We start from the raw sequence: 12,845 nt of genomic DNA on the forward strand, positions 1-12,845 counted from the left end.
TTTGGACTGGAGGAGGACAGAGAGGAGCACATTTATTAAAGGAAAACTATACCCCCCAAATAATGTAGGTCTCTATAAAAAGATATTGCATAAAACAGCTCATATGTAAAACCCTGCTACATGTAAACAAACCATTTTCATAATAATATACTTTTCTAGTAGTATGTGCTATTGGGTAATCATAAATAGAAAATTGCCATTTTGAAAAATAAGGGTTGCCCCCTGGGATCATACGATTCACTGTGTATACAAACATACCAAATAAACTATACTTCTTAGGTCACATGAGCCAACTAACAGGCAAAGTTGTGTCTTTTGCTTCAACACTTCTTCCTGTTACATTTAGAGTTGTAGTATTTCTGGTCAGGTGATCTCTGAGGCAGCACACAGACCATCACAAAATGGGGGTTCAAGAGATGTAAAATGGCAATATTTACTTAAATATATATTCCAGTTTGGTAAGATTCTTTAATATGCCACTTAATATGATATAAATCTGTTGCTTAAGTATTAATTTTGGGGGTATAGTTTTCCTTGAAGCACAGCACAACAGTGCATGCACACACACAGCATGCACAAGAGCCAGGCAGAGGTATACTTTGTATGTACAATTATCACACACAACAGTGTAATATAAGGATATTAGTTGGGGTTATGTGACCATATAAAGACACAAGGCTGCAGGCTGAGTTATAGGGAACTTTAAATATCACTCATGTATTATAAGGGATAATCTACCCCTACTGTAACTGTAGAAGTCACTGAGGTTCTGTGACCATATAAAGTCACAGCTGCATGCTGAGTTATATAGGCCAGGGAACTGAGTATCATTTATGTATTATAAAGAATAATGTACCCCTTACTGTAAAACAAATATATTTCTCCATTTTGTCTATATATTATTGAGTCTCTCTCTCTGTCTGAACACGTCACTCAATACAGAATGCTAGCTGCCTGGTTCAGTCATGATTTGATAGAGTGAAAATGAACCCAATTTAACAGTACGTCATAGTGAAGTGAACTAGTGAAGTCTGAGCAGGGCAGGCAGGCAGGAGACTGAGTGGAGTGAGAATAGCAGGCATAGGCAGGCCTGTGAACAGGCACCGGTAGTCGTCAGGTACAGGACAGGTAGCAACCAGCCAGGCTGCAGGTTAGGAAGCAGGCTGGCCTAGTAGGGGTGCTAGGGCAGGGAGCCTGCCCGGGAAAATGGCTGGTGGTGTGTTGTGTGGCTTGCCTTCTGTATGCAAGGTTGTGCTGCCTGGCTTGTGTTGCAGATCTGTGTACGAGCGCTGCGGATTGTGCGCTGCTTGGCACAGACACTGGTGGTACTGACGGGGAGCCTCCGCGGGAGAATGGCTGGTGACCTGGCTGGTGTGGCTTCCGGCTGCAAGAGATGTTGTGCTGCCTTGTCTCAAGTCGAGACTCCTCCGTCTCCGTTCGCTCCGTGGTGCGAAAATGGCGCCAACTCAAGCCCAGCCAGAGCACCAAGAAATTCTGCGATGTAGAATGTGTGCGTCGTTATGTCACAACACAGTCAGCGGGACACAGTCAGCGGGACAGGAAGTAACAGCTGGCGCCTGCAATACAGAAGTAAACTGCTCCCGATACAGGACTCTACTGCCTGGTAGATTTAAGAACAGCACTCAATAGTAAAAATCCAGGTCCCACTGAGACACATTCAGTTACACTGAGTAGGAGAAACAACAGCCTGCCAGAAAGCAGTTCCAAGTGCTGGCTCTTTCTGAAAAGCACATGACCAGGCAAAATTACCTGAGATACCTGCCCACACACCAATATTGTAAATTACAAAAAAATATACTTGCTGGTTCAGGAATGAAATTTTATATTGTAGAGTGAATTATTTACAGTGTATACAGTGTAATTTAGAAATACAAACTTCACCATAAAAATCGTGACAGAATCCCTTAAATTAACCTCATTCTTATACACATGTAAAATTAAGATGGCATAATTTAGCCTCACATTCCATCCTCTTGGCTTGAAAGTACTAATGACTCAGATTATCTGTATTACCCCCTGTGTAAATGAACCCATCCCCAACTGCTGTCTTCCCCTCAGATCCCTTATACAGTCCCATACCTGTAATTTAATTGCTCTGAAAACCCAATAATTGTATATGAAAACTACGAGCCGAATGCATATGCTGCACAAACATAAATATTAATCTCATTCTGAATGCTGGTGTATATTGCCCTTTAGACTGTGGTGGCTATGGACAGGCTGATAACCATACAATGCATTTATAGGCCACAGTCAGCAGTATTTGGCATTGTTGGCACTCTAAACTTTTTTATTTTTTGGGGTTTATACTCAGGCTTCAGTCTTAGCGAAGGTTTGTACTAGTTAACATTTTTGCCCCTGAGACTTCTCTTGTTCTTTCATGTTGGTTAGAAATATATTATATGTCTTTTTTAACTGGAATTCAGCTTATTAAGAAGGCATGGATGTCCCAATTGGGAGAGCATGTAAAGGAATAGGAAACTCCCAAAAATAGTATGTTCCATCTCATTCAAGGGAGAGTATATGCGCTTACCAAGCATGCTTGGTTCCCCCACCAGTGTTAAAAACAATCAATAAAGCTCTCAGACACATTTGTGTAGAAAATCTGTTTAAAATTCTGTGTGTAAGCACCTTTACTTCACTCTGATGTGAGGATTATGGCATTGCGGGATAGGTGAATGTGCAGGATGAAGAGACGCGAATGGTTCATTATATCATCGGCTACAGTTGTCAACAATAGCGTCATTGTCTTCTAATAAAAGTAAGTGGATTGGTGCAAGGGTCTAGGGTAGACAATGTTTTGTAAAGTTACACTTTTGCGGGCTTCCTTGTCCTTTAAGGGGTAGTGAGGATAAGATAAGATGATTTAAGGGGTTGTTCAGCTTAAAATTAACTTTTAGTATGATTTAGAGCTTGATATTTGAGAACATTTGCAATTGGTCTTTGTTTTTTTGTGGTTTTTAAATTATTTATCTTTCTGCTCATGCACTCTCCGGTTTGCAGTTTCAGCAAATATCTATTGCTAGTGTTCAAATTACCTTAGCAATCAGACAGTGATTTGAATGAGAGACTGGAAATTAATTATGGGAGTGGCTAACTAGAAAGAGAAGTAACAAAAACTAGCAATAACAGTAAAATTGTTATAGCCTCAAAGAGTAAAAGTATTTGGCTGACCCCCCCCCCCCTTTTGAAAGCTGGAAAGAGTCAGAAGAAGAAGGCAACTTTGTCAAAAACTATAAGAAATTAAAAATGAAGACCCACTGAAAAGTTGTTAGAGTCATTCTAACGAACCACCCCTTAAAGGCAACATTCCATCCATTTTTTCATAGTCTATAAGAGTAAGTGCGAGTGACTAAATATCCCACGTGCTTTCTCAACCTAAGCTATCAGCATGGGAATCTGTTCAAAACAGATGGCAGACATATCAATAACCATAAACTATAGGGTGATAGGTTTAGTGTAGTGCAGAAGTGTGACTTTTTCATATAATTTTTAACTGTTACCTGCTGGTAGAGAACAGAGCTTGGGGCAAGGAATGAAGTTTGTGCAGATGTGGCTAAGTGAACCAGTACACAGAAGAAGTGAATAACACATAGCACATACAGTATACCCCACGTGAGAGACTGCATGTTGTGGGATGTCCGATGCCAGCCAGCTCACATGGAAGCTCCCTGTCTTGGAACGTTCATAAATGTTGAACTCAGACTGACTCATACTTGTTCCAGCAAATGCTAACCTGTTGTCCTTGCTGTGAATATACACTAGAGATTACAATGTAGTAATGTAATATAATTTTTACTCTTGGGCTGGAAACTCAGTTGTGACCAGTAATACCATTCCACAAATATTCGTGAAAAGAATATGACCAGAAATGAGCTGTACTTGCACCGTGGTTATGCTCTTTCTGATGATACCAAGTACCCTTACCTAAGCCAGTAACATAGTAAATTAGGTTGAAAAAAAACACACATCCATCAAGTTCAACCTTTTAACTTTTTTTAACCTGCCTAACTGCCAGTTGATCCAGAGGAAGGCAAAAAACTCCACCTGAAGCCTCTCCAATTTGTCTTAGATGGAGAAAAAAATCCTTCCCGACTCCAAAATGGACAAAAAAATCGAACTAGTCCCTCGATCAACTTGTACTATGAGCTATCTTCTATAACTCTGTATTCCTTCACTTGCTAAAAAGCTATGCAACCCCTTCTTAAAGCTATCTAATGTATCAGCCAGTACAACTGATTTAGGGAGAAAATTCCACATCTTCACAGCTCTCAATGTAAAAAACCCCTTCTGAATATTTAGGCGGAACCTCTTTTCTTCTAATCGAAATGGGTGACCTTGTGTCAGCTGGAAAGACCTACTGGTAAATGAAGCATTAGAGAGATTATTATATGATCCCCTTATATATTTATACATAGTTATCATATCACCCCTTAAGCGCCTCTTCTCCAGCGTGAACATCCCCATAGCTAAAATTTCCCATACCTTTTACCAGCTTAGTTGACCTACTCTGTACCCTCTCTAATACAATAATGTCCTGTTTGAGTGGAGACCAAAACTGTATGGCATATTCTAGATGGGGCCTTACCAGTGCTCTATAAAGTGGAAGAATGACTGCTTCCTGCCGTGAATCAATGCCTCTTTTAGTACAGCTCAAAACCTTATTTGCCCTTGATCCTGCTGACTGGCATTGCTTGCTACAGCCAAGTTTATCATCTACAAGGACTCCAAGGTCCTTTTGCATAATGGATTTGCCTAGTGCAGTCCCATTAAGGGTATAAATGGCTTGGATATTTTACATCCCAGGTGGATGACTTTACATTTATAAACATTGAATCTTATATGCAACTTAGCTGCCCAGATTGCCAGTTTGTCAAGATCCTGGTGCAAGGATTCCGCATCCTGGATGGAATTAATTGGGCTGGATAGTTTTGTGTCATCTGCAAACACTGATACATTACTTACAATACCCTCCCCCAAGTCATGAATGAACAAGTTAAATAAAAGTGGTCCCAATACCAAGCCCTGAGGGACCCAACTAAGAACCTTACTCCAAGAAGAGAATGTACCATTAACAACCACCCTCTTTACCCGATCCTGTAGCCAGTTTCATATCCATTTGCAAATGACTTCATTAAACTAACAAACCTTAGTTTAGAAATCAGTTGTGGTATCAAACGCTTTGGCAAAATCCAAATAGACCACATCTACTGCCCCCCCCCCAACTGTCCAGCATCTTACTTACCTCGTCATAAAAAGCAATCAAATTGTCTCCCACAGCGGTTGGGGGGGGGGGGAGAAAGAGTAGAAGAACTGTATTCCTGATCTACTGTCCATCCTGTTGCAGGAGAAAAGCCGTACTGTAAGGCCAAAAGGCCATAGAGGTAGTGAGGACCAAGGGAGGAGATAGCAAAAGTCCAAGTTCGCGGTACAGATTGGGATGAGACGAAAGAATGGTCAAACAGGCAACAATATCAGTCCAGGCAGAAGAGGTTCAATGTCGAATAATCCAGGCAAGAGGTCGGTACACAATAAGCAAGAATATCACAAGAACACACCCAGGAATAGCAAGCTAAAACCTATAATTGGGCACTGATGACTTTCCAGAGTTCCTTCTTATAGGCCCAGATTTGGCGCCAACTTTGGACGCATCGGCGTCATGACGTGTGCGCGGACGCGCTGACGTCAGCGACCGACGCGCTGACGTATACGACCGACGCCGGCGCCAATTATTGACGCCGACGCCCATTCCGTCGCCGACGACCAATCCGAGTGCGGGAAGAGGTCGGCGTCATCCGGCTGCGTCCGTGAGGAACCAGGGAGCCACCATCTTGGACGCCATCTTGGTCACCATTTTGGGATCCCAGCTCAGACTCCATTACAGTACCCCCCTCCCTAGGGGGGGCCTCAGGACCACCTGGGTTAGAAGGAAACTGCCGATGAAATTTTTGGACCAGGAGAGGAGCATGGACATCTGCACTTCTTACCCAGGAGCACTCCTCAGGGCCGAACCCCTTCCACTCAATGAGATATTGTAGGGTGCCCCTCGAAATTCGAGAGTCCAGGATTCTTTTCACCTCGAATTCTTGATGACCGTCCACCATGACAGGAGCTGAGGAGGAAGAAGAAGAAGAAGTACCTGCAGGTTTGAGCAAGGAGACATGGAAGGCGTTTGGAATCCGCATTTCCGAGGGAAGTTGTAAACGGACAGCCACCGGATTGATGATCTCAGAGATGGAGAAGGGACCAATAAACTTGGGACCAAGTTTAGGAGAGGGGACTTTGAGATGAATGTTCCGAGTAGATAGCCAAACCTTGTCACCGGGTGCATACAGAGGGGAAGGAATTCTTCTTTGATCAGCGAATCTTTTCTGGACCAAGGAACTTTTCTCCAGATTGACAAGAGTGGCGTGCCAGATGGCCGACATGTGGGCAGCTTGGTCATTGGCGGCAGGGACATTGGTGAGTAATAAGTCCTGAGGAAAAGCCAAAGGGTTAAGACCATACATACAGAAAAAAGGGGATTTTTCAGAAGAAACGTGTAAGGCATTGTTATGTGCGAATTCAGCCCACGGAAGCAGATCTGCCCAATCGTCTTGGCACAAAGATACATGGCATCGGAGAAACTGTTCAAGGGCCTGGTTAACCCTCTCTGCTGCTCCATTAGACTGTGGATGGTAAGAAGAAGAAAACTGAAGAGAAACACCAAGGGCTTACACAGGGACCTCCAAAACTTGGAAACAAATTGAGAACCACGGTCAGAGACAATTTCGGCAGGGAAACCGTGGAGGCGGAAAATATGTTTAATAAATAATGAAGAAAGTTCAGGAGCAGAGGGGAGTTTCCAAAGAGGAGTAAAATGTGCGACTTTGCTGAATCTATCAATTACCACCCAAATAACTGTGTAACCAGAGGAGTTAGGGAGATCCACAATGAAGTCCATAGATAGATGAGTCCATGGGCGAGAAGGAATGGGTAGTGGCAGGAGTAACCCCTTAGGAGGGGAACGTCCAGACTTGGATACGGCACACACAGAGCAAGAAGAAACAAAGTCTTTGACATCCTTTCTTAGGGAAGGCCACCATACAAGGCGAGACAGAAGTTCAGTGGTTTTTCTGATTCAAGGATGCCCGGCCTGCTTGGAGCTGTGGGACTGGACCAGAATGGAATGACGAAGTTCAGGAGGGACAAAGGCAACACCAACAGGAGTTCCTGCAGGAGCAGAAGATTGAACCGACAATAACTGAGAGGCCAAGGAGGGAAATAGAGCAGCGATGATCTTTGTAGGAGGTACAATGGATTCCGGTTCTACAGAAGAGAGATCTTCGAGAAGAAAGCTTCTGGAAAGAGCGTCCGCCTTCTTGTTTCTAGCACCAGGCCGAAAAGTTAGAATGAAATTAAAACGAGAGAAGAATAGTGCCCATCTGGCCTGACGAGGGTTGAGGCGTTTGAGTGTCTGGATATACTCTAGATTTTTATGGTCCGTATAGATGGTCACAGGGACGGAAGAGCCTTCCAACAAATGTCTCCATTCCTCCAGGGCAAGTTTTACGGCCAGTAACTCACGATTTCCAACATCATAATTTTGTTCAGAAGAGGTGAATTTTTTCGAAAAGAAGGCGCAAGGATGTAGTTTTCCATCAGTAGACGCTCTTTGGGACAAAATTGCTCTGGCACCGACATCTGAAGCATCAACTTCAATGAAGAATGGCTGGAAAGGTTCAGGGTGTCTGAGAATGGGAGCAGAAGAAAAAGAAGTTTTAAGACTCTTGAATGCTTCCAAAGCTAAAGGTGGCCAATGCTGAGGCTTACCCCCTTTTCGGATAAGAGAAAGAATGGGAGCAATTTTGGATGAAAACCCCTTGATGAATTGTCTATAATAGTTAGCGAAGCCAATAAATCTTTGGATAGCTTTAACACTGGTGGGGAGAGGCCAGTCCTGGATAGCGGAGATCTTGGCAGGATCCATACTGAAACCCTGTTGAGAAATGATGTAACCAAGAAGGAGATGGACGATACTTCAAAAGAACACTTCTCCAACTTGGCAAATAAGTTATTTCTCCGCAGACGGGAAAGGACTTCTTGTACTTGAAGACGGTGCTCAGCAAGGTTCCTGGAAAAAATAAGGATATCGTCCAAGTACACCACCACGTACTGGCCCAGTAAATCCCTGAAAATGTAATTTACAAATTCTTGGAAGACCGCGGGGGCGTTACAGAGGCCGAATGGCATTACTAGATACTCATAATGCCCGTCACGGGTGTTGAATGCGGTCTTCCATTCATCTCCCTCTCTGACCCGGATTAAATTATAAGCCCCACGAAGATCCAACTTGGTGAAAAGACAAGCCCCTTTGAGTTGGTCGAACAGTTCAGAGATGAGGGGAAGGGGATAACGGTTTTTAATTGTAATTTTGTTTAAACCTCTATAGTCAATGCAGGGCCGCAAACCTCCATCTTTTTTTTCTACAAAGAAGAAGCCGGCTCCAGCCGGGGAAGAAGAAGGACGAATAAAGCCTCTTTGCAGATTCTCTTGAATGTACTCCTTCATGGCACAGGTTTCAGAAGGAGAAAGCGGATAGGTGCGACCCCTGGGAGGCATGGTTCCAGGAAGAAGTTCGATGGGGCAATCATAAGGACGATGGGGAGGCAGGACTTCGGCAGACTTTTTATTGAAGACATCAGAAAAGGCTTGATAAACAGAGGGCAAAGAAGAATTTGAAGACACAGATGAAACTTTAATGATGGATTTGGTGGGTAAACAATTTTGTTGGCAGAAAGAACTCCATCGGGAGATCTGAGACAAAGCCCAGTCTATTACTGGGTTATGAATATTCAACCAGGGCAAACCAAGCACAATGGGAGTAGAAGGACAATCAATTAAAAGGAAGGACAATCTTTCAAGATGCATGGTTCCCACAATAACAGAAAGTTCATCGGTGGAGTGGGAAATTGTAGCAGAAGACAATGGACGATCATCAATCGCCAATGCACGAAGGGGAACAGCCAGAGATCGCAGGGGAATGGAGTGGTTTTCAGCGAAGACTTCATGAAATTCCCAGCTGCGCCGGAGTCAAGGAAAGCTTCAGAAGAAATCGTCTGGGTTCCAAAACGAATCTGCACAGGAAGGAGGAAGCGTTGAGCAGAAGAATGGGGAGAAGGACCAATTCCACCCAGGTAAGTCTCCCCAGTCTTACCTAGGTGTTGGCGTTTCCCGGCTTCACTGGGCACTCATAGGCGAAGTGGGATTTTCAAGGAATAGGCAAAAGTTCACTCTGGAGAGCCAATTTGAATCCAGTGATTTTTTATTCAGACACACAACATGTTTCGGACAGACATGTCCTTCATCAGGTGCTAATTACAATGTGTTTTCACTCCAACTATTTATTCACCCCATTTCACCAGCAAGTTCATCAGCTCACCCAATTAGGCCAGACAAACGTAATTAAATAAAAACAATACCAAACAGAATACTGCCATCTTGTGGCCTATTCGTAAAAGGCATAAAAGCAACTGCACCAAGTATACAAAGTATCATAAATAGTAACAATAAATAGTACAAAAGTCATCATATTGAAATAGTTACAATAAATAGTACAAAACTTATCCGATAAAGGAGATAGTATCAAAATAGTTTCAAAGTCCTACCCTTAAGACATATTCGATCCAGATTCATGTCAATCATTTTTCAGTAATCTTTCAGTAAGTAGAAAGCAGTCTAAAGAAAAGCAACAGTATAATAATTATTAAAAGCACTTTAAACTGAATGCATCATTTATCCCACATGGTTCTAGTGTATTTAAAATATCAATCCACTTCGCCTCACATTGGAGGAGCATTCTTTTCCTATCACCACCACGCGAAGGCAAATTAATTTCCTCTAACACTTGCCATCTTAAACTCGCACTATTGTGTTTGTGTTCATAAAAATGTTTACCTACAGGAGTGTGGGTTTTAATATTAGATGGGTCATAATTTGTAATCGATCGCTTGTGTTCACCTATCCTTATACGTACTTTTCTTTTTGTTTGACCAACGTACATCTTCCCACATGGACATTTTAAACCATATACCACATATTCAGAATTACAGGTACAGTAGTGTTTGATTGGTAATCTATTACCCCTTAAAGGATGTGTCACATAAGCTCCCTTAATTATAGAGTTGCAATTACTGCAATTTAAGCAGGGGAAAGTTCCCATCTTAGGAGGACCAATAAATCGAGTAGTGTTCCTGGCATGTGTAATATCAGATTTGACCAATTTGTCTGCCAAATTCCGTCCTCTCTTATATGAAAAAATGGGCCTTTCCTTACAATATCTGTTTAAAATTGGATCTGTCTGCAACATTGGCCAATATCTCTGTACAATTTTTTCAATTTCCTTACTCTTAGGGCCATATGTAGATACAAAAGGTATACGTTCTCTTTTAGTGGTATCATACTTTTTCCTATTTCCATGTAAAAGGGAATTTCTTTCAATTTTTAATACATCATCACGCATTCGCCTAAGGGATTCTCCATTATACCCTCTCTCCACAAATTTATCAATCAGGTTATTACTGCTCACTATGTATTTGTGATCATCTGAGGTAATACGCCTAATCCTAAGAAATTGGCCCTTAGGTATCCCTTTCAGTGTACTTGGGGTATGGAAGCTGCTTTTAAGCAACATATTATTACATTCCGTGGGTTTGGAATATAAGTCGGTTTCTAATTGATTGCCCCGTTTGGAGACTTTTACGTCTAAATAATGTACATAATTAGTATTAAAATCAGCCGTAAATTTAATAGTGTTATGTTTCAAATTAATGAGCTCAAGGAAGGTTTTGAGACTGCTTTCATCACCACTCCAGATCAGGAAGATGTCGTCCACATATCTGTAGTAGCATTTTATAAAATGCCGAAAGTCAGTATTGCCCAAAATAATTGTCTGTTCAATAAAATGCATGAAAATATTTGCATAGCTTGGAGCAAGATTGCTCCCCATGGCGGTCCCTTGTGTTTGTATATAGAACTCTTTGTCAAAACGAAAATAATTTTTGCGTAATACAATAGTCAGCAAATCAATCAAAAAATAAACCATATTGTGAGGTGTGCTGGTAGAAAGGAGTGCTTGTTCAATATAATGGATTCCCTCATCATGTGGGATAGATGTATATAAAGATTGTACATCTATACTACATAAAATCCATTCAGGTTCAATGTTTGTCAATTCCATTAGTTTACACAAAAAATCTGTGGTATCTTTTAAACATTCAGGAATAGTTTTAACTATATCTTGCAAAAATGCATCCACAAATTTGAAGAGGGGTTGCAAAATAGATCCCATCCCCGAAACAATGGGTCTTCCCGGGGGATTCTGTAAATTTTTATGAATTTTGGGTAATAAGTATAACACAGGAACGCGTGGTGAGTCAGTAATTAAAAAATCCATGTTCTGTTTAGTAATGATACCTGAGTCAAAGGCACCCCTAATTATCTCATCAATGTATTTTTTAATATCCCATGCTTTCTACTTACTGAAAGATTACTGAAAAATGATTGACATGAATCTGGATCGAATATGTCTTAAGGGTAGGACTTTGAAACTATTTTGATACTATCTCCTTTATCGGATACGTTTTGTACTATTTATTGTAACTATTTCAATATGATGACTTTTGTACTATTTATTGTTACTATTTATGATACTTTGTATACTTGGTGCAGTTGCTTTTATGCCTTTTACGAATAGGCCACAAGATGGCAGTATTCTGTTTGGTATTGTTTTTATTTAATTACGTTTGTCTGGCCTAATTGGGTGAGCTGATGAACTTGCTGGTGAAATGGGGTGAATAAATAGTTGGAGTGAAAACACATTGTAATTAGCACCTGATGAAGGACATGTCTGTCCGAAACATGTTGTGTGTTTGAATAAAAAATCACTGGATTCAAATTGGCTCTCCAGAGTGAACTTTTGCCTATTCCTTGGATATTGTGTGGCTTGGACGGTGCCACTGACTCTGTTGGATAGAGCCTGGATAACTTTGGAGTGAGGGACCACCCAACTTATGATTAAAGTACTTGTGAATTGTACCGTCTAAGGTGAGACCCCCTCCTATTTTGAAAAATGTCTTTTGGCGAGATAGCTGGAATTACACAAGAAAGAGCCAAGACGTTCTGCTATTCTGATGAGGATATTACTGGCATCCTGTCAGCAGCCGATAACCCTATAAGCTTATTATCAGCACAAACGAATATTGAATTGAATAACCAGTTTTTGAATTTGTCCAAGAAAGAAATTTCATTGACCTTACATAGGCTCTACACTTATTGAATATGTAAAAGCTAAACGAATACCGAGGGGTCTAAGAAGTGGATTACAGCCCCTGCAATGCATTGCCGATCCAGTATTTCATGAAAAATGGGAAGGGATTTGGAACAAAGCCTCCCTAGACGCCATGGTTCTAACAATACAGTACCTACAACCACTAATTGCTGATGCACATAAAGTATTGGCTGAAGCAAAAAACAAGTTGATTGGAGCATATGATAAAGCAGAGCTTGATAAAATCATTACTGAAACCAATGTTACACTTGAACGCTATAAGAAAGACTTAATTACCCGTAAGCTGCGCAAGTTTGAACGAGATACCTGAGATTATGCGGCTGGCAACGTCTACGCTTGGAAGGAAGGGTCCCGCGGCAGCAACGAGCACATAGGTTTGGACTGCCGGGACGCCGTAGACCACGTGATACAGAGCGAGATGGACGCCATGCAGAGTTGCGGCTGTGGAGTTCTGATGGTAGCGACTCCGATGACTTCTCCTGGAACGAGGCTGGAT

Source organism: Xenopus laevis, chromosome 8S (genome assembly GCF_017654675.1).
Source record: "Xenopus laevis strain J_2021 chromosome 8S, Xenopus_laevis_v10.1, whole genome shotgun sequence".
Classification (NCBI taxonomy): Eukaryota; Metazoa; Chordata; class Amphibia; order Anura; family Pipidae; genus Xenopus; species Xenopus laevis.